Genomic DNA, 23,780 nt, shown 5'->3' on the forward strand with positions numbered 1-23,780 from the left:
AATTCTTTAGAAGCCACATAAAAAGAGCAAATCAATTACTAGTACATATTTCAAAGTGATCTAACTTTATGTGGAATAAAACTAATATTGAGATGTCCCTACTAGCTATCTCCACCAGGAAAAAGCTTCTTATATCTATCAGTTTTCCTAAACTTGCAAACAAAAGATATACCAAAGAAATTCAATGAACTCTAGTATGCTAGGCATTCTCAGGTGCTGGGATAAGAGTATTGGATTAGGTCAGAAGCTGTAAATTTCAGTCCCGGAAAACTTAGGCAAATCATAAGCCAGCTTCCTTGAATCTTCATTCCTTCATCTACAAAGCGGGAACTGCATTTTATGTCAAGAACAAATAGAACTGTGTGCTAAATAAACCTCTTTTCTTTAATATTATTTTTTTTAGTTGTAGGTGAACACAATGTCTTTATTTTATATATTTTATTTTTATGTGGTGCTGAGGATTGAACCCAAGGCCTCACACATTCGAAGTGAGTGCTTTACCACTGAGCTATAACCACAGCTCCTCTTTTCTTTATTCTTTATTCCAGTAACCTCAGTGATTTAGGAGGCCATGGCAGGAGGATCACAAGTTCAAGGAAAGCCTCAGTAATCTAGCAAGACTCTGTCTCAAAAAAACAAAAAGGATTGGGGATGTAGCTCAGTGGTAGAACACTACTGGGTTCCATCCTGGTACTGTAAACAAACAAACACAGAGAAATGGATATAAAATGGGATCATCACATTGCTCTGGTGACTTTGTATATTTTTTAAATTTTTCTATAATTAGAAGTTTAAAAAAAAAGGAAAGAAAGAAAATATTGATAGGCCACAGAGTACTTCTGGTACTTCTGGATACAAAAGACAGGGAACAGGATACATGAAATAAAATAAACAATTAAGATTCCTCCAAAACCCTCATCATTATACGAAATACATGTATGAAGATGTGAATTTGGTGTCAACATACCTTATATACAATCAGAGATATGATAAATTGTGGTATAAAGGTGTGTTAAGAATTGTAATGCAAAAAATAATAATAAAAAAATTAAAAAGATTCCTCCAAAAGGTTAAAAGTTAGAAATCTAGTAATTCTTGTTAACATTCTCCACATTCACAAGGAAATAAACACAAACCTTATCTATAAACATTATATTATAAAGAAAGTAAAAATCAATTTTTTACATGAACAGAGGAAAAAACAATTCCTTTTATGTACTTATATCCCTCAGCAGTATACACCAATTCCCTAGTACATTAGATTATAGTGTGATTGTAGGCAGGCAAAAAACACTATTGACAGAAAGCTGACCATATTCAAGGCTATGGGTGTAGCTCCTTGGTAGCCTGCTTACCTAGAAAGTGAACTATACTTGTGAATCTTTTTTTTTTTTTTTTTTTGGTACTAGGGATTAAAAACAGGGATGCTTAACCACTGAGCCACATCTCCACCCCTTTTTATATTCTATTTTGAGACAGGGTCTTGCTCTGTTGTTTAAGGCCTCACTAAGTTGCAGAGGCTGGCTTTTAATTCATGATCCTCCTGCCTCCCAAGTTGCTGAGGTTACAGGTGTGTGCCACCAGGCCTGGCATGAATCTTAAAGACAACATTAAAATTCTCATTGGAAAACAAAACAAGCAGCCAATGTTCTTATTACTGGCCTAGTGTACACATGCATGATTGTACAAATTTAATGGCATGAACTCTAAAAATTTCTTTCCGATGATGTTTAAATAGCAAGGATATGTTATTAGTTGAATCCAGGTAGCCTAAATACAAATCAGACTTTATGAAATAGTTTCTAGTTGCTAAAAATTATTATTATTATTATTATTATTATTATTAAGACCATAAACACAAAAGGTGCTTTCCTCTTCTTAGGCCTGAACATGTATGTGTTTTGCTCATGTGGGTAGAGTTAAGAGCGGAGAAAGTGGGGAATCCTTCTTCCTATCCAAATTAATTTGTTATGTAAATAGATGTTCCCTGGAGAGTATGTAGAAGTACAGAAGCATAGAGTTTTCTAGAACTCTGTCCTAGTTCTCTAAAAATCAGGAATCTACCATGGTTCCCACAAAAAATAGTATAGAAAATAAAGCAAAACATCACAAATCTTGAGAAAGACAGTACCAGTCTTTGGGAGACTTGACTGATATTATTCTCAAATTCATCACCTTTGATGATTCCTTGAAAGATTAGTGAAAATTACCAGGAATGAAGGGAAGCAGCATTTTTGCAACAGAAACAGCTCAACTCTGATTATACAGGGTTTTGGTTTTTTGTTTTGTTTTGTTTTGGTTTTTCATCTCAAATGTCACTGGTAAGCAAGGTTAACATAGAGCAACAGTTCCTAGTTTCTGCATCATGGGGTTACACTGAGCCCTCTTATGGCTAAACAAAGGATGTCACTTGGGGCTAAAATTCTTTTCTTAAATATTTTATTCCATTCTAAGACAGGGTCTCACTAAATTGCCAAGGCTGGTCTCAAACTTGCCATCTGCCTGCTTCAGCCTCCTGAGTAGCTGGGATTATAGTCTTGTGCCACTGTGTCCCACTTAGGGCTAGAATTCTAAAATGACCTCTAAAAGTTATCCCTAAACTTAACTCAAAATAGTACAGCCAAATCAAATATGTAAGATTACATTTCCTCATCAGAGATTTCAAGAATCTATAAACCCCAAGTATATTTGAATTATTCATGTTCTTGCTATATTGCATTTCTTTTACTCTATTGGGGGTACAAAAGAATAACATTTGATTCCACATTCCTAGAGATGGAGCCCAAAGATAGCTAGTACAGTTCTAGGCCCTTGCTTATTCCCAAACAAAAATACATTCAACAAGAACCAATTCTGAAAATCTGCTCTTAGAGATTAATTGAGTACAGATTAGGAAAATTCCCTCTGGTAACACTCTAAGTAGTTGCTGCCACTGTATAATTTAGAATTTTATCATATTCTCTGATTGCTTCATATACTTAATTCATTTCAATGAGGCATATGCTATTTGAAGGGATGAGTTCTCTTTTATGTGCTGAGCAAATTTGTTGATATGATTTATACTTCATTTATTTGCATTCCCCAGAATACTCAGTGCTATATACATTGTGATCATTTTGGCATTCTTGACAACTTACCAAATCTCTTCTGAACAAATAAAAAGTTATAAAAAGCTTACTTGTTAAAGGGATAAGTTGATTTGGCTGTACTGTGTTGAGTATATGTTAAAAATGTATACTCCCGGTGGAAATTCACACCTGACAGTGAAGGCATGTCAGAAAGCATTTGAGTGGAAGTAAAAGAGGAACAGAAGCAATATGAGGAGTGAGTTTTCCTAAACATAACTAGGATTCCGTGAAGAACTGCTATTGCCCAGTTAATAGGGCAGCCCCTGAACAATCTCAACGAAATCATAAGTATGGCCTACCTTTCTCCCTTCAGGCCTACCAGCTGCTAAGATGCTCTCCTCCAGAAAGAGCCTGGGAAAGGGAAAGGGACAGGACAAGCAGCAGGTAAGCATCTAAGTAGGTTAGAAACTAACTTGGGAAGATGTTATGAACTTCAACTACCCTATATGTAACTTTCATTTACTCTCCAAAATGATGAAAATAAAGCATTTGAAACAAAAACATTCTAATATACCTAAGTCGGCTACTGCATGAAGTGGCAAGAACTTAAGAGACTAAGGACAGCCTCAAAAGAAAAAAAAATCCAGTAAATTATTTGTAGTAACAACCTTAAAGATGAGAGGTATTAAATAAAATTATAGAAGGCCATTGTTTTGGACTAAGCTCCTTTACTAAGCCCCAACAGTCTAAACTAAAAATCAACATGGAGTCACTTATGCTATGGTATACTCTCACAAGTTGAAACTAAGCTCTTTATCTTTCCTTCTGATAAATCAGAATTATTAATGAAATTCCCTCTGCCTTAGCTCTTTCACAGAAAAAGATAACCTGATGGTAAAGTACCCAGGTAGTAACCAGTTATTTTCCTATTGTTTTGCCTCCCTTCCTGTTGGTGCTGCCTTACCAATCCACTTTAGTTTCTTTTCTTTTTTAGTAGTTGGACACAATACCTTTATTTAATTTATTTATTATTATTATTATTTATTATTTATTATTTATTTATTTATTTTTATATGGTGCTAGACGAGAGCTCTTCTGCTGAGCCACAACCCCAGCCTATTTAGTTTCTTGTTTCTGCTTTCTTCAGCATTTTTCTGCCTATAAAACCAACCTCTTCTGCTCAGCTCATCAGAGAACACTTATTCTACCTTATGGAATTAAGTGTTTCCTGATGTTAGAATCAAAATTGAAGCCAATAAAGATCTTTAAAGCCAAATGCCGTGACATATACCTGGAGCCCTAGCTAACTGGAAGCCTAGGAAAGGAAGGTTGCTTTAGCCCAAGAGTTTGAGGTTAGCTTGGGCAACACAGTGAAAGCACCTCTCTCAAGAAAATAAATAAGTAAAGGATCTTTAAACTAAATTGTAATTTTATTTGACAGAGGAAAGTAGACCGATTTCCTAAAATTTATGGGAAGGATATAAGGCTAGATCAAGGAGGAAATCTGGTAAGGAGTATGGTCAGAGTTTTAACATAAAGCCAGTGAGATTTCCTGACTACCTAATAAAGGCAAAAATTAGCTTATCTTCTTGGCAGAAATCCTCTATCACAAATAATGATAAAAGATTGCTACTACTGAAAACTCTCATTCAACTAAAAGTCAAAATATATGGCATTAAAATTTTGCCTTGCTCTATCACAAAGTAGAATTATAATTCTGAACTTAATTGGAATAAGAAGAAACTGATCAGGAAAGGAAAAAAAAAAAAACACGTGGTGGGAGGCGCCAAAGAAAGTAACAGGTCCAACAGGCAGGGAAAACATGGGGCATGGCCAGTTGTGGTCCCTGGACCCTTAGAGTATAGGATTCAAATAGCTCAAGAGATAGAAACCCAGCCCAAGGTCTGAGATAATAAAAGGAAAGCCAATAAGATAGAAGTTCTAAAAAATGAAATTCTGGCACTCTCACATTATCTGAGATAGAAAGAAAACAGAAGGGAGGTAAAGAAACAAAGATTATCAAGTCAGAATTAGATGAACCTATAGTGTGTATGTGCATGTGTATGTGTGTGAGATAGAGAGAGAGAGAGAGAATCAACTTTTTTAAAGGAAATGGTATAGCCACGTGCAGTGGTGCACATCTGGAGGCTGAGGCAGGAGGATTGGAAGTTCAAAGACAGCCCTAGCAACTTAGCAAGGCCCTAGGAAACTTAGACCCTGTCTCAAAATAAAAAATAAAAAGGTATATAATATATGAAGGAAGATTGAGCTTAAGCCCAAAATGTGCTGAGACTTGCAAAAAAGGTAAGGTAAACACAGACCCATTCTTAGATGTAATTACTAATTAACATGAAGCTAAGACAGAAGAACAACTTAATTCCTGTTTTTCTTCTTTTTTATCAAGAAAAATAATCTTAAGAGTAGAAAAAAAAAACAAATATAAGGAAAAGTAAATTAATGACCAAAATAAATAAGGAGCATGTCAAAGAATGTCTATATGTTTAAATGAATGAAAATCTCCTGGATGAATCATATGCCAGGAGAATTTGCAGATAAGATCTATGAGTGACATTTTGTAAACTCAAACAAACCTCATGATTCTAATGAAGCCAAATACCACTTTAGCTTTTTTGGTTCTCTCTTTTGTTTTCTTTCTTTCTTTCTTTTTTTTTTTTTTTTTTTTTTTTTTTTTGTACTGGGGATTGAACCCAGAGGTGCTTTACTACTAGACTATATCCCCACTCCATTTTATTTTTTATTTTGAGGCAAGGTCTTATTTACCCTCAGCCTCTGGAGCAGCTAGGATTACAGGCACATGACACCATGTCTGACACTAATTTCTTTTTACTTATGCCTAATTTGCAGCTGAATAGTTGCTGAATTGTTCCTGTTTAACTGCAACAGAACAAATACTGAAACAAAGGTATGTGTATTGGGTGAGGGGAGGGGGTTGAAAATAAATAAAATCTAGACAGGTGCAGTGGCACATGCCTGTTATCCCAGCTACTCTAGAGGCTGAGGCATGAGGATTCCAAGTTAGAGGCCAGCCTAGCTAGCCTAGGCAATTTAGGGAGACCATGTCTCAAAATAAAAAATAAGAAAGTAAAAAGGACTGGGGATGTAGTTCAGTGGTAAACTGCCTCTGGGTTTAATCCCCAGGACCAAATAAATCAATAAAATCTAGGCAATTCAAATGTAACCTTATATTTCATATACCACAAAACTGCATAATATTTCATGATTAGATTGTTACATGTGCCTTTGAGAGCTAATCTCCAAAAATGCCATCTGATGATTTAATATCCTTCCAACACCCTTTCAGGACTGGGGTGTAACTCAGTGGTAGAGACCTTGCCTAGCATGCTCAAGGCCCTGGCTTCCATTCCCAGCACTGCAAAAACAACAAATAGACCCTTGTATAGTCATCTTTTCATACTGAATCTGGTGAGTTGCTTTAACAGAATGTGGAAAAATAACTGTGCTAGTCCTGGCCTAGGGACTAATCTTTGCAGATTGTTAGCAATCTTTTCACCTTTGCACTTTTGGGAACCCTGAACTGCTAGGTAAAAAGTCTGGCTACTCTGTTGGAGCAACTATACAAAGCAGTTACAAAGAGAGAAGGACCCTGAGACTACCTAGAAGGAGTGGCCAAGCCAAACCAGTGTCCAAGCAGAGTCTAGGACTAGACCTGTGAGTGTTCCATCTTGGATGCTCCAGCCTAGGTTCCCAGATGACTGTAGCCTTAGGTGACACCAATGAAGCAGAACTGTATAATCAACTCACAGATTCTTAAGAAATCACAAAGTGTTGGGTTAAGCCACTAAGTTTTGGGGGCAGTTTGTTACACAATAAGATAGCAGAACAGTCTCCAATTTCAAAGTTTCTGAAGAATTCTTTGCTCTACAACAAACTTAACAGTGGTGGTGAGTATGCAAAGCAAGGTACTAAGTCAACTTGACTTAGAGTAGATCCATTAAAAACAAAAACACAGAAAAAAAGAGGAGTACATTCTAAAAGCTAGTGTAGGAAAAACATGCAACAAAGCAAATAACCATCTCAGAATACAGTATGACAACCCAGCTTTACTTATATTACCTTTCATCTTTTTACCTTAATTTTTTGCAGTACTGGGGTTTAAACTTGAGGTGCTCTATAATCCCCAGCCCTTTTTATCTTATTTTGAGACAGGGTCTCATTAAATTGTCCAGGATGTCCATGAACTTGCAATCCTTCTGCCTCAATCTTCTAAATTGCTGGGATTACATGCATGAGTCACTGCACCCACTCCTTATACTACCTTTTGTTTATTTTTTTCCAAGTAAGACAAGCTCTGGGCTCTAGCAAATAAGCCAAATGAGTTCCAAGTATCTGAGGATCCAGATAATTATGTCCCTAATAACTATTTTCTGTCCACTAAGGGTCACTGTATTGTAAATTTTATGCAATGATATTCTGGTAAATGTTTAACAAATGTTTCCCCAGAAAAAAAAAAAAAACAGCAATTCAGATTTGTGGTGTTTTCTGATTTCCACATTAGAAATTTTCCTGATAGGGCTGGGGATGTGGCTCAAGCGGTAACGCGCTCGCCTGGCGTGCGCAGGGCACTGGGTTTGATCCTCAGCACCACATAAAAATAAAATAAAGATGTTGTGTCCACCGAAAACTGAAAAAAATATTTTAAAAATTCTCTCTGGGGCTGGGGATGTGGCTCAAGTGGTAGCGCGCTTGCCTGGCATGCGTGCGGCCCGGGTTCGATCCTCAGCACCACATACCAACAAAGATGTTGTGTCCGCCAAAAACTAAAATAAATAAATAAATATTTTTTAAAAAATTCTCTCTTATATTACCTTTTAAAGAACAAGTCAATGCTATAAAACCTTGGACTATATTTTATGTTACCAATAAAATATATCCATTTTTACTCTTTAGATAGAGAAACAATATTAAAGAATTTGAATATGCCAGAGAAAAAGGTACACTCATATACTGCCGGTGGGACTGCAAATTGGTGCAGCCAATAAAAAAAACAACAGTATGGAGATTTCTTGGAAAATTGGGAATGGAACCACCATTTGATCCAGCTATCCCTTTCCTTGGTCTATACCCAAAGGACTTAAAAACAGCGTACTACAGGGATGCACCACATCAATGTTTATAGCAGCACAACTTACAATAGCTAAACTGTGGAACCAACTTCAATAGATGAATGGATTAAAAATGTGGCATATATACACAATGGAATATTAAACAGCAATAAAAGAGAACAAAAATCACGGCATTTGCAGGTAAATGGATGGAATTAGAGAAGATAATGCTAAGTGAAGTGAGCCAATCCCAAAAAACAAATGCCGAATGTTTTCTTTGATATAAGGAGGCTGATTCACAGTGGGATAGAAAGCAGGAGCATGGGAGGAATAGATGAACTCTAGATAGGGCAGAGGAGTTGGAGGGGAAGGGAGGAGGCATGGGGTTATTAATGAGGGTGGAATGTGGTGTTCATTATTATCCAAAGTACAGATATAAAGACACGAATTGGTGTGAATATACTATGTATACAACCAGAGATATGAAAAATTGTGCTCTATATGTGTAATAAGAATTGTAATGCATTCTGCTGTCATATATAAATAAAAAATAAATTTAAAAAAGAATATCAGCTATTAAAAAAATAATTTGAATATGCTAAGATCCAAATAGATAAGCAACTGAGTAAAAAACAAAAGTGTGAGAAAAAATGAGGAAATAACTGTGTATAATAATCAGTCTGGCCCCATTAAGGGAATGACAAGACAATCACCTCTTGCCCTCCAAAATCTCATGCTGTAGTTTTGCAGCTTTCAAACCTCCTTGAAAAGTCATTTGGTAAGCCATTTTATATTAAGACCCAGTACATAAATACAAGTTTGTGGGGGAGAAGAGGGAGGACTGTGGGGAGAAAACAAACAGGGACATTATCTACTTAAATTGATAATTAAACAAATACAAAAACTCATGCAGACTTATAAAGATAGTACTTAATAGAAAAGTGACTCTCAAGGGAGAGGGGATGGGAACAACAAAGACAGCAGAATGAATCAGACATAACTTTCCTATGTTCATATATGAATACACAACCAGTATAACACCACATCATGCGCAACCGTAAGAATGGGAAGTTATACTACATGTAGGTATAATATGTCAAAATACACTTTACTCTCATGTATATCTAAAAAGAACAAATAAAAAAAATTAAAAAGTGACTCTTCCCCTGGAGCTGGGGTTGTAGCTCAGTGGTAGAGTGCTTGCCTAGCATGTGTGAGGCACTGGGTTTGATTCTCAGCACTGCACATAAATTAATAAATAAAATAAAGGTCTGTCAACAACTAAAAAATATATATATTTTGAAAAAAAGTGACTCTTCCTCACCCTCTCATTTATAAGCTCAGATAACATAACTCTCCATTACAAAGCAAGAAAGAATGCTATTAAATCTACTATCCACAATATTTGTACTAAAAACCATCTTAAAAATTGTAATCCGGGGCTGGAGATGTGACTCAAGTGGTAGTGCGGTTGCCTGGCATGCATGCGGCCCGGGTTCGATCCTCAGCACCACATACAACAAAGATGTTGTGTCCGTCGAAAACTAAAAAATAAATATTAAAAAATTCTCTCTCAGTAACAAAAACAGCATGGTACTGGTACCAAAACAGGCGGGTGGACCAATGGTACAGAATAGAGGACACAGAAACCAACCCACAAAACTACAACTTTCTTATATTTGATAAAGGGGCTAAAAGCATGCAATGGAGGAAGGATAGCATCTTCAACAAATGGTGCTGGGAAAACTGGAAATCCATATGCAACAAAATGAAACTGAATCCCTTTCTCTCGCCATGCACAAAAGTTAACTCAAAATGGATCAAGGAGCTTGATATCAAACCAGAGACAAGGCATCTGATAGAAGAAAAAGTTGGCTACAACCTACACACTGTGGGGTCGGGCTCCAAATTCCTTAATAGGACACCCATAGCACAAGAATTAATATCTAGAATCAACAAATGGGACTTGCTCAAACTAAAAAGTTTTTTCTCAGCAAAAGAAACAATAAGAGAGGTAAATAGGGAGCCAACATCATGGGAACAAATTTTTACTCCTCACACTTCAGATAGAGCCCTAATATCCAGAGTATACAAAGAACTCAAAAAATTAGACAATAAGATAACAAATAACCCAATCAACAAATGGGCCAAGGACCTAAACAGACACTTCTCAGAGGAGGACATATAATCAATCAACAAGTACATGAAAAAATGCTCACCATCGCTAACAGTCAGAGAAATGCAAATCAAAACCACCCTAAGATATCATCTCACTCCAGTAAGATTGGCAGCCATTAAGAAGTCAAACAACAACAAGTGCTGGTGAGGATGTGGGGAAAAGGGTACACTTGTACATTGTTGGTGGGACTGCAAATTGGTGCAACCAATTTGGAAAGCAGTATGGAGATTTCTTGGAAAGCTGGGAATGGAACCACCATTTGATCCAGCTATTCCCCTTCTGGGTCTATTCCCTAAAGACCTAAAAACAGCATGCTACAGGGACACTGCTACATCAATGTTCATAGCAGTACAATTCACAATAGCAAGACTGTGGAAGCAACCTAGATGCCCTTCAATAGACGAATGGATAAAAAAAAATGTGGCATTTATACACAATGGAGTATTACTCTGCATTAAAAAATGACAAAATTATAGAATTTGGAGGGAAATGGATGGCATTAGAGCAGATTATGCTAAGTGAAGCTAGCCAATCCCTAAAAAACAAATGCCAAATGTCCTCTTTGATATAAGGAGAGTAACTAAGAACAGAGTAGGGAAGAAGAGCATGAGAAGATGACTAACATTAAACAGGGATGAGAGGTGGGAGGGACAGGGAGAGAGAAGGGAAATTGCTTGGAAATGGAAGGAGACCCTCAGGGTTATACAAAATTATATACAAGAGGAAGTGAGGGGAAAGGGAAAAATAATACAAGGGGGAGAAATGAATTACAGTAGAGGGGGTAGAGAGAGAAGAGGGAAGGGGAGGGGAGGGGAGGGGGGATAGTAGAGGATAGGAAAGGCAGCAGAATACAACAGACACTAGTATGGCAATATGTAAATCAGTGGAAGTGTAACTGATGTGACTCTGCAATCTGTATACGGGGTAAAAATGGGAGTTCATAACCCACTTGAATCAAAGTGTGAAATATGATATATCAAGAACTATGTAATGTTTTGAACAACCAATAAAAAAATTAAAAAAAATAAATAAAACTTATTGGAGAAATGTAAAAAAAAAAATTCTCCCTCTCTCTCTCTCTCTCTCTCTCTCTCTCTGTCAAAAAAAAAAAATTGTAATCCAAATCCTGCTCTATAAGAAAATATTTGGAAATAAATGTTTTCATGTCATCTTCTGCTGTATTTGTATACTGCATTACTAAATTCAAAGTCAAGTGTGTATAGAAGACATAAATATCAATGGCTTTCAATCTTGGCTGCACATTAATGTCACCTGGGGAGCTTTTAAAAATCCCTTCCAGTCCATATCCAACATCAATCAAATTAGAATGTAGGGAAGGGGTTGGTGAGCTTAATTACTCAGTGCTGCCTTAATAAGCCAAGGTAACAGGTTTGATCTCTGTGTCATCTAGGAGGAACAACTTTTTATACCAAGACCTGATTTTACAGAGGTCCTCAGTGAGTCTTCTGAAACACCACATAGGGTGAGGAAGTTTGTTCAGTTCTATGTATATGTATCACTGAGACTGAGGTACACTTAACTTGACACTGGATCAGTACATCTCTTCAAAACTTATTTTTTAAAAAATAAGTCAGCAAATAGTCTTTGAGCAACTATTATGTTCTGGGTCCTATTTTAGGTGGTTGAAGTATAGCAAAAACAAATGAAAGATAAGGTTCCAGGCTAGAGTTGTGGCTCAGTGGTAGAGCACTTGCCTAGCACAAGTGAGGTCCTGCCTAGGTTTGATCTTCAGCACCACATAAAAATAATAATAATGGTATTGTGTCCATTTACAACAAAAAAATTACAAAAAATAAAAATAAAAAGATAAGGTTCCCTTACAAAGCCTGGCATCATTGTCAAATAAGTTTCTTTTTGTCCAGCAACAAATCATACTAAACTATTCTGCAAATACCTATTGTTTTCTTCCTATCCAGTCACTGTCTTTATGGTTCTACTAAGATTCAAGAGAGCATAAATGAACTATTTAAAAATATATAGTAAAAACGATGTAACTCAAAAGGGTCTAGCAGGTTTCTAGTGCATATTTTCCATAACTCTGCCTTGGATATAGTTCAACTATATCCCCTCCAACTTCAAGCCTAAAAAATGGACTGTTGAGTGTGGTGCTAAAACACAGTGAGAAGTAGATAAAAACTATACCATAGCTGAATTTTATGCTGCCCTGATAGAGATGCTGGTCATCTGACTGTCTTTCTCTGGGAATACTGTTTCTGGAAATTTTTTCTATATCTCAAACTGGGATTAATGTTATTAAACACTTTCAGAAGAGCTTCAAGAGCATAAATTAGGGCTGGGGAAGTGGCTCAAGCTCTAGCGTGCTCGCCTGGCATGCGTGCGGCCTGGGTTCGATCCTCAGCACCACATACAAAACAAAGATGTTGTATCCGCTGATAACTAAAAAATAAATATTAAAAAAAAATCTCTCTCTCTCTCTCCCTCTCTCTCTCTTTAAAAAAACAGAGCATAAATTATTCTGCTTCCTCAGGAGAGTTATAAGATCAGTTGATATCAGTTGCAAAATACCAGATGTATATTCATTATGAACATCTCAAAGTTTATCAAAAAATGAAGTTGATTTACCCTTTTTCCTCCTCAAGTCATTGAGTCCCTCACATTTCTACCCTGCCAAATTATTTACCAATTACCACTTATTTACTTCTATAAGCAAAGTCACTAAAAACTTGTAATTTGAATCTATCTGCTATCTTAGTTTTGGAAGCTGAAAAGGGTTGGGGATATGACGCAGTAGTAGGGTACTTGTCTAGCATGTGCGTGTCACTGGGTTCAACCCCCAGTACTACAACAAGAAACAAATTTACTTCTGGAGAGCTTATAGAACATTAAGATTTAATCAAAGAAATACGAATTAGCAAAGCCCTACTTCAGGAAATGTGCCAGATATAGGTTTCCTTTCTCAGTTTTTTTCCATACATTATAGGATTAGTTCTCACCAGCCTACCAGTCTCATTAAATCACTGCTAATTGAAAATATCACCTGTGGCATCATTAGGTCTAGGTTCTTTTATTAACTTTCTAAAATCACTGACTTCCCAGTTAGGGGGAAAAAAAGGCAATTTGCAACAATATTCATGAGCTATATCTTCCAGGGAATTTGACAATTTTGATATACAAAGTAGAATACAATTTTGATATACAAAGTAGAATACATTTCTGTATTCAAAGATATGATATCATTGTAATATGACAGACATAATTGGGAAATCAGCAACAAGAACTGTTTTTGTTCTCCTGTGATTTAGGGAAACCATTCTTGTTCCTTTATGATGGTGTGCCCCACTCCCCCCCCCCCCCCGAAAAAAATCCTATTTTTTCTTCTTCTTTTTCTTTCTTTCTTTTCTTTTTTTTTTTTTTTTTTTTTTTTTTTTTTTGTACTGGAGATTGAACCCAGGGGTGCTTTACCACTGAGCCACACCCCTATCCCTTTTTTGTATTTTTCAAAGACAGAGTCTCCCTAATTTACAGTGGCTGGCCTTGAACTTGCAATACTCCTGCCTCAGTCTCCTGAGTTGAAGGGATTATAGGTGTATGCCAAAACTTTTTAGGTCTAAAATGTCTACCAGTGTTTGTAAGGTAGAACTTAAAAAAGGAAAAGAGAGGGAAATACAGTGATAAATAAGATTAAAAACACAACTTTATGAGCATTATGTGCCTTATGTTTTAGGCCATGGGAACACAGTAAAAAAATGAGAAAATTTTAACCAAGTTTTATCATTCAATGCCTGGCAAAAACAGTACCTGTTTAAAATAATCCTGGGAGGGAAAATATGATGATAACTAGAACTAGATTTAAGGGTTTGAATTTTGGCTTCACCAGGATTGAGCAAGTTACTGAGTCTGTGTTTCTCTTTAAAATGGAGATAATAGTAAAAGTACTTTACTTCATGAAGTTGCCACCTCTTAGAAAACAAACTGAAGATAGGGAGATCAGGTGAAGGCTAATGCAACAGTCTAGGTAAAATCAATGCCAAAGTTCCCATTCAATGCTCTAGATATTTGTACTCTATACACTAATGGAATGAGTATCAATCAACTATCACTTAACTAATTACATTACAACTAAACCTGAAAAAGATGGTAAGCTGATTCCCCTACCCAGAAGGCTGAATTTCTAGATTTCTACATGGTTCTTGTTCATCATTTAGGTCTGTACTAAAGTGTCATCTATGTAGAGACACCTTTACTGGCCACCCTACCTTAAGTAGACCACATATATTTTTATTTCAAAATTTTCTTATGGAAAGTGGTGGTTATGGTCACCAATGACTTCCACACAGAATAACTCTCTGATGGTTTCTCAGGGCTAATCTTACTTTTGCTTTGAAGAGACAGGTCTCTTCAACACAGCTATCTCCTAAATTCACCTGTCTCCTCCATGGCCTGAATAGACTTTCCTAATTTTCTTCTTTCTCTACAGCCTTCTCAACTCTCTGTGTCAGCCCCTTCTCCTCCACAAAACCTCACAACTTGATTTTGGCTATTTTATTTCTATACTCCCAAATGATCTCATTAATTCTCATACATTTAAGTGCCACTGTATTCTCATGACTCTCAAATGTGTTTAGTAGGTAAAGACTTCTGTATTGTATAGAATTCTAGATTTACCTATTTAAATACCTTTTTTAAAAAAATGTCTTTCAGGGACATCAAATGGACCAGATCCAATATAGAACTCTGGATCTTCCTCCACACATGCCCAGGCTACCCCCATCCTCACTAAAAGACAACAATGTCCATCAAAATGCTCTAACTGGAATTCTTGAAGGCATCCGAGATTGATCATTTTTTCTTGTCCTCATGTCCATTAGCAAGTCCCAAATGTATCCTAGGTTCACCTTTTCTTCAATAAAGAATAAAAATGGTAGGAGGAACAGAGCAACTGCATACATACAGTAGGAGCTGGGTCATCTACCAACATGTAGGGTGGCTTTCCTGGCTGGCTTCCATCTAGTGACAACAGCCAGTACCTACAAGACCATCATCCAGGATTCTGCAGGCAAGGTACTGGTAACCTGCAGGGACATTACAAGATTTAAGGTAGAAACTGTAATACCTTGAATCCACACTGCCAGAGAGCAAGACACACAGACAATATGAAGAAACAAGGGAAGAAAGTGCCGGAAACAAACCAAGCTGATACAATAACAGATAGCACAGTAGATGAAATGTCAGAGGAGAAGTTCAGAATGTACATAATTAAAATGATCTGTGAAGCAAAGAATAAATTAAGAGAGCAAATACAGGCAACAATTGACTGCTCCAACAAAGAAATGAGAGGAAATACAGGTAGCGAAAGATTACTTCAAGAAAGAGATTGAAACTCTGAAATAAAACCAAACAGAACTCCTTAAAATGAAGGAAACAATAAACCAAGTAAAAAATTCAATAGACAGTATCAACAACAGACTAGCTCACTTGGAAGACAGAACCTCAGGGAATAAAAACAAAATATATACTCTTGAAAATAAAATTGACCACATAGTAAAGACTGTGAGAAACCATGAACAGAAACTCCAAGAATTATAAGACAACATAAAAAGACCAAATCTAAGAATTATCAGGCTAGAGGAAGGCACAGAAATACAAACCAAAAGAATGCAAATTCTCTTCAATGAAATAATATCAGAAAATTTATCAAACATGAAATCAATTGGAAAATCAAATACAAGAGGCTTACAGGACGCCAAATGTACAAAATTAAAACAGATCCACACCAAGGCACATTACAATGAAAATGCCTAGCATACAGAATAAGGGTAGAATTTTAAAAGCCACAAGAGAAACATTTCATATTACATATGGGGAAAACCAATTCAGATCTCAAATTTCTCAACCCAGACCATCAAAGCTAGGAGATCCTCAAACAACACATACCAAGCTCTGAAGGAAAATGAATGCCAACCAAGAATCTTATATCCAACAAAATTAAGCTTTGTATTTGATGATGAAATAAAAACCTTCAAAGATAAACAAAAATTAAAAGATTTACAATGAGAAAGCCTGCACTACAGAATATTCTCAGCAAAATATCCCATGAGGAGGAAATGAAAAAATAACAATGAAAATCAGCAGAGGGAGTAACTACACTAAAGGAAAATGAAATCAAAGGAGAAACCAACTCAACTTAAAAACCAAAAACAAACCCAAATGACAAGAAATGTAGACCATGTCTCAATAATAATCCTAAATGTCAATGGCCTAAACTCATCAATTAAAAGATATAGACTAGAGGATTGGATTAAAAAAAAGACCCAACAATATGCTGCCTTCAACAGACTCATCTCACAGGAAAAGACATATACAGACTGAAGGTGAAATTATGGGAAAAAACATATCACTCACATAGGCCACATAAATAAGCAGGGGTTTCCATCCTAATATCAGATAAAGTGGACTTCAAACTAAAGTTAGTTAGAAGAGAGAAAGAAGAACATTTCATACTGCTTAAGGAAACTATACATCAAGAAGACATAACAATCATAAATATATATGCCCCAAACAATGGAGCATCTATGTATGTAAAATAAATCCTTCTCAATTTCAAGAAGCAAATAGATCACAACACAACAATACTGGGTAACTTTAACATACCTCTCTCACCACTAGATAGATCTTCCAAACAAAAACTAAACAAGAAATTACAGAACTCAATAATATAATAAATGATTTAAACTTAACAGACATATTATAGAGTATTTCATCCACCAACGAGCGAATATACCTTCTTCTCTGCAGCACATGGATTCTTCTCTAAAATAGACCATGTATGGGTTGGGGTTGTGGCTCAGCAGTAAAGCACTCACCTGGCACATGTGAGGCACTGGGTTTGATCCTCAGCACCACATAAAATTAAATAAATAAAATAAAGGTATTGTATCCATTAAAAAAAAATAGACCATATATTATGCCACAAACAATTCTTGGCAAATACAAAAAAATAGAGACACTATGCTGTATTCTATCAGATCATAATGAAATAAAACTAGAAATCAATGATTAAATAAAAAATAGAAGCTACTCCAACATCTGGAGATTAATATAATACTGAATGAGCAATGGATAGCAGAAGACATCAGGGAGGAGATAAAAAAAATTCTTAGAGGTAAATGAGAATACTGATACAATGTATCAAAATCTCTGGGACACAATGAAGGCAATGCTAAGAGGAAAGGTCTTGCATTAAGCTCATTCATTAAAAGAATAAAAAGTCAACAAATAAATGACCTAACATTACATCTCAAAGACCTAGAAAAAGAAGAACAAATCAACACAAAAGTAGTAGAAGACAAGAAATAATTAAAATCAGAGCTGAAATCAATGAAATTGAAACAATAGAAAATTGACAAAATGAAAAGTTAGTTCTTTGAAAAAATAAATAAAATTGAAAACCCTTAATCATGCTAATGAAAAGAAGGAGAGAGAAAACTCAAATTACTAAAATTCATAATGAAAAAGAAAATATCACAATGAACATTATTGAAATACAGAAGATAATCAGAAACTATTTTGAAAATTTATACTCCAATAAAATAGAAAATATTGAAGACATCGACAAATTTCTAGAGACATATGACCTACCCAGACTGAATCAGGAAGACACACACAATTAAACTGTTCAATTTTAAACAAGGAACTAGAAGATGCCATCAAAAGCTTATCAACCAAGAAAAGCCCAGGACCAGACAGATTCTCAGCCGAGTTCTGTAAGACCTTCCTAAAAGAACCAGTACCAATACTCCTCAAAGTACTCCATGAAATAGAAAAGGAGGGAACCCTTCCAAACTCATTCTATGAGGCTAGCATCACTCTGATACCAAAACCAGACAAAGACACAAGGAAAGAAAACTTTAGACCAATATCCCTGATGAACATAGATGCAAAAATTCTCAATAAAATCCTGGAAAATTACATACAAAACCTATTAAAAAGATAGTGTACCATGATCAAGTGGGGTTCATTCCAGGGATGCAAGTTTCATTCAACATACAGAAATCAATAAATGTAATATATCACATCAATAGACTTTAAGACAAGAATCATGATTATCTCAATAGATGCTGAAAAAGCATTCAATAAAATACAGCACCTCTTCATGTTCAAAACACTAAAACAACTAAGAATAGTACAATCACACCTCAACACTGTAAAAGTTATCTATGCTAAGCCCAAGGCCAACATCATTCTAAATAGAGAAAAATTGGAAGCATTCCCCCTAAAAACTAGAACAAGACAGGGATGCCTTCTTTTACTTCTATTCAACATAGTCCTTGAAATTCTAGCCAGAGCAATCAGACACACAAAGAAATTAAAGAGCTACATGTAGGAAAAGAAGAACTCAAACTATCACTATTTGCCAATGACATGATTCTATATTTTGAAGATCCAAAAAATTCCATCAGAAAACTTCTAGAACTAATAAATGAATTCAGCAAAGTAGCAGGATATAAAATCAATACCCATAAATCAAATGCATTTCTATACGTAAGTGATGAACCCACTGAAAGAGAAATTAGGAAAACTACCCCATTCAAAATAACCTCCAAAATATAAAATACTTGGGAATCAATCTAACAAAAGAGGTGAAAGACCTCTACAATGAAAACTACAGAACTCTAAAGAAGGAAATTGAAGAATACCTTAGAAGATGGAAAGATCTCCCATGCTCTTGGATAGGCAGAGTTAATACTGTCAAAATGGCCATACTACCAAAAGTGTTATACAGATTTAATGCAATTCCTATTAAAATCCCAATGACATTCTTCATAGATGTCAAAAAAGTAATCATGAAATTCATTTGAAAAATAAGAGACCCAGAATAAGCCAAAGCGATCCTTAGCACAAAAAAAAAAAAAAAAAAGTGAAGCAGGAGGCATCACTATAGTAACTAAAACAACATGGTATTGGCTCCAAAATAGACATGTAGAGTAATGGTACAGAATAGAAGACACAAAGACCAACCCACATGAATACAGTTATCTCATACTAGACAAAGGCGCTAAAAACATACATTGGAGAAAGGATAGCCTCTTCAACAACTCGTACTGGGAAAACCAAAAATTCATATGTAGCAAAATGAAATTAAACCTCTATCTCTCAACATGCACAAAATTCAACTCAAAGTGGATCAAGGAATTATATATTCGATTCTCAGCACCACATAAAAATAAAATAAAGATATTATGTCCTCCTAAAACTAAAAAATAAATATTTTTTTAAAAAGTGTAATAATACACAGTGTAGAGACACACCATTTATGCAATCATACATGTACCTGGGGTAATGATGTCCATCTCATTCTGCCATATTTTCTACCCTCATAATCCCTCCCCACCCTTCCCTTTGCCCAATCCAATGTTCCTCTGTTCTTCCCATGCCCCTCCCCAATCATACATCAGCATCCACAAATCAGATAAAACATTTGGCCTTTAGTTTTTTGGTTTTGGCTTACTTTGATTGGCATAATATTCTCCAACTCCATCCATTTACCTGCAAATGTCATAATTTTATTGTTTTAATGCTGAGTAAAGGTTCTGGAGTTGAACTACTAGAATTTAAATCATAATAATAATTGTTAGCTAGTATTTACGGTATGCTTGATATGGTCCTGATTATTTTACATATATTAACTCATTTACTCTTGATAACAACTTCAGGAGGTAATTTTACCTCCATTTTAAAGAGAAGCTCAGACAGATTCAGTAACTTACCCAATCCTGGTGAAGCCAAAATTCAAACCCTTAAGTCTAGTTCCAATTATCACCATGCACAACTAATTCTTGGAAAACAAACTAAAGATAGGAAGATCAGTTGAAAGCTAATGCAGCAGTCTAAGTAAGAAATAATGAGAATTTGAACCTGCAATGAAAGTACAGAAACAAAGGAGACAAATTCAAGAAATATTCAGATAAAATCAGGCATGGTAGCACATATGTCCTAGCAACTCAGGAAGCTGAGATTAGGAGGATCACATGTTAGAGTCTGGCAATTTAGCAAGACCCTGTCTCAAATAATAAAACAGACTGGGAATATAGCTCAGTGGTAAAGCACTGCTGGGTTTAATCCCCAGTACCAAAAAAAGAAAAAAAAAGAAAATTAGATAAGACCTAATAATTATATCATATTCAGTGATTGAAAAGATGAATATCATAAAGATGTCAATTTTTCCCAAATTGATTCAATATATAAATTTAATTCCAATCAGTATCCCAATAGATTCAATTTGACAAGTTGATTCTAAAATTCTGATCAATTAACAAAGCCACCAATAGCAAAAGGACTTCTGAAAGAAGAACAAGATGGGGGATATGCCCTGCTAGATATCAGGAATTATTTGAAGTTTTAGTAACTAGGATAGTGTGAAGCCAGGTACATGTAGTTGTACATGACAGCAGATTGCATTTCAATTCATTCATTCTCAGTCTCCCCAGTGCCTATAGGCCAAGCTACTGAGGAGGTGGAGATAGGAGGATTGCTTCAGACCAGAAGTTTGGGGCCAGTCTGGGTAACACAGTAAGACACTATCCCATTAAAAAAAATAAAATAAAAGGCAGCAAGTCAGGCAAACTAACTTACAGAAGAGAATGCAAAACCTACAAACAGACCCCACATATGAAGAAAGTTGACTAAAAACACCTGGTTGATCTTTTCAATAATCAATTTTGACTTTTCAATATCAATTTTCTATTTTGTATATGAAAAATATAAGTGAATGGCTGAGGGTATAGCTCAGAGGTACACTTCTTGGCTAGCATGCACAAACTGGTTTAACTCCTAGAAGCACACAAACAAAAATTTTTTAACTTACCCACACCTGATACAAAAACCAACTCTTGCCTGGTGCATGCCTGTAATCCCAGTAACTTGGAGACTGAGACAAGATGATCCCAAGATCAAAGCCAGCCTCAGCAATTTCTCAAGACTCTAAGTAACTCAGTAAGACCCTGTCTCAAAAAGAAAAGTAAAAAGGGCTGGGAATATAGTTCAGTGGTGAAGCACTTGTGGGTTCAATCCCTGGTACCAAAAAAAAAAAAAAAAATCAACTATTTAAAAAATTGATCTAGCTGAGCATAGTGGCATAAACGGGTAATCCCAGAGATTCAAAGGCTAAGAAAGGAGGATTGCTACTTCAAAGCCAGCCTCAACTTAGATCCTGTCTCAAACTAAAAAGTAAAAAGAGGAATGGGGTATAGCTCAGTGGTAAAAAGCAACCCTGGGGGTGCTGGGGATATAGCTCAGTTGGTAGAGTGCTTGCCTTGCACACACAAGGCCCTGGGTTCAATTCCCAGCACCACAAGGAAAAAAAAAAAAAAAAGCAACCCTGGGTTCAAGCCCCAGTACTAATAAATAAATAAATAAATTCTAACTGGATGAAAGGTGTGTGAAGAGCAAAACTATAAAACTTTTAGAAGACAATATAGGAAGTCAGGCATGGTGGTACACACCTGTAATCCCAGCAACTCAGGAGGCTGAGGCAGGAGGGTCATAAATTCAAGGCAAGCCTTAGCAATTTAGCAAGGCTGTAAGCAACTTATCGAGACTGTCTCAAAATAAAACATTTTTAAAAAGCTTGGGATGTAGTTTAGGGTTCAATCGCCAGTATAGCATTAAAAAAAATGTAGGTAACAAACTAGAAGGAAGGAATGGCAATGTTGTTGGTTTGTAGATCATCTTCCATAATATACCCTTATGAAAGCAAAGACAAATCTATGGACCTTCAGTAAAACAATAAATAGCCCCGAGTTCAATCCTCAGTAGCATACACACAAAAAAAGGACAATAAATAACATAAAAAAGATGAAGTCAGCCAGAAATTATGCGGTAAATACTTTTTCTTATAAATGTATTATGCTGTATTTTAGACATTAAGAAAAGGCAAAGCAGTACAACAAATGCCTGTGTACACTCTGCCCAGCTTAAGAACTCAAGCTCTAACAGTTGAAGCCCTCCCATTAGAGCTCCCTCCAAATCCCAGAAGCAACAATATCCTAAATTTGGCCTTAATTATAACTACATATTTCTTTGTATTTTCACAGCAGTGCAATCTTCGGTAGCAGCAATTAAATAGTGGCAATGGGAGGATCTTATCTAAATACACTGTCCATCCTAAGAGAATGAAAGGGAAGTCAAGGGATAGTAACAATGATCAAAATAAAGAGGAAGATATGAAAAATGCAGAGGTGATCACTGAATGAAAAAGAGTGAAGGAAAAGGTACAGAAAAAACTGCACAGCGAAAAGCAAAAAGAGCAAAACTTCACACATAATGAAGAAACTAAAGCCTCAATGAAGAGTTGCCTCAGGAATTGCTCATATTACTTGCCTTTTAAACAAAATGGAGACAGAGTGAGTTCACTACCCAGTATTATAAAATGAAAAAATAAACACATTCATATAATTTATCATGGAAATAGGAGCATTTTATTGAGTGAAGAAAGGTGATGTTGATAGTTACCTCAAGCAATAGGCATCAACAGGAATTTAGGATTTGGGGTTTTGTCCTTTTTTTCCACAGGGGGGTGGGGGAGGACTGATGGGGATTGAGTCCAGGGCCATTTAACCACTCAGCCACATCCCCAGTCCTTTTTATTTTGATAATAAAATGAAAAAACAAAGATTTTGAGATAGGGTCTCACTAAGTTGTCAAGACTGGGCTAAAACTTGTGATCCTCTTGCCTCAGCCTCCTGAACAGCTGGGTGCCTAGCTCTAGGTCTTAGTTTTAAAAGGCTTCCGAGTGGGGGGTGCTGTGGCTGTGGCTCAGCAGTAGCGCACTTGTCTGGCATGTGTGAGGCACTGGGTTCAATTCTCAGCACCACATATAAATAAATAAAATAAAGGTCTATCAACAACTAAAAAAAATATTTAAAATAAAAATTTAAAAAGAGGCTTCTGTATGGGAGTGATCTTTAAGAGGTTCCCCTTGGGCTGGGATTGTGGCTCAGCAGTGGAGCACTTGCCCAGCATGAGTTCGATCCTCAGCACCACATAAAAATAAAGGCATTGTGTTGTGTCCGTCTACACCTAAAAAATAAAAATAAAAAAAAATTTTAAAAGTATTAAAAAAAAAAGAGGTTCCCATGGCCAATCCTCTTTATGCAAGAGAATTCCTTTTTTCTTTTTGATACATAAGTACTTAGATAGGAGGAGAATCACATCTGCAACTAACTTATTTATTTATTTATTTATTTGCTTACTTACTTACTTATTTTAATACCAGGGACTGAACCAATAAGCCATATCCCCAGCTCTTTTTGTATTTTATTTAGAGACAGGGTCTCACTGAGTTGCTTAGGATCTCGCCAATTGCTGAGGCTGGTTTTGAACTGGCAATTCTCCTGCCTCAGCCTCCTAAACCAGTGGGATTAGCCTGTGCTAATTTACTCTTAAATGATTGCAATTTACTCTTAAATG

General features: G+C 35.9%; 1 protein-coding gene across 4 annotated transcripts in view; it reads right to left on the minus strand.

Annotated features, from left to right (window-relative positions):
- TFCP2 (transcription factor CP2) overlaps nt 1–23,780 on the minus strand; it is a 77,090-nt gene that overhangs the window by 34,982 nt on the left and 18,328 nt on the right. The gene's annotated exons all lie outside the window — the stretch shown is intronic.

The sequence above is a fragment of the Spermophilus citellus genome, assembly GCF_964194105.1.
Source record: "Spermophilus citellus genome assembly, chromosome: 10".
NCBI lineage: Eukaryota > Metazoa > Chordata > Mammalia > Rodentia > Sciuridae > Spermophilus > Spermophilus citellus.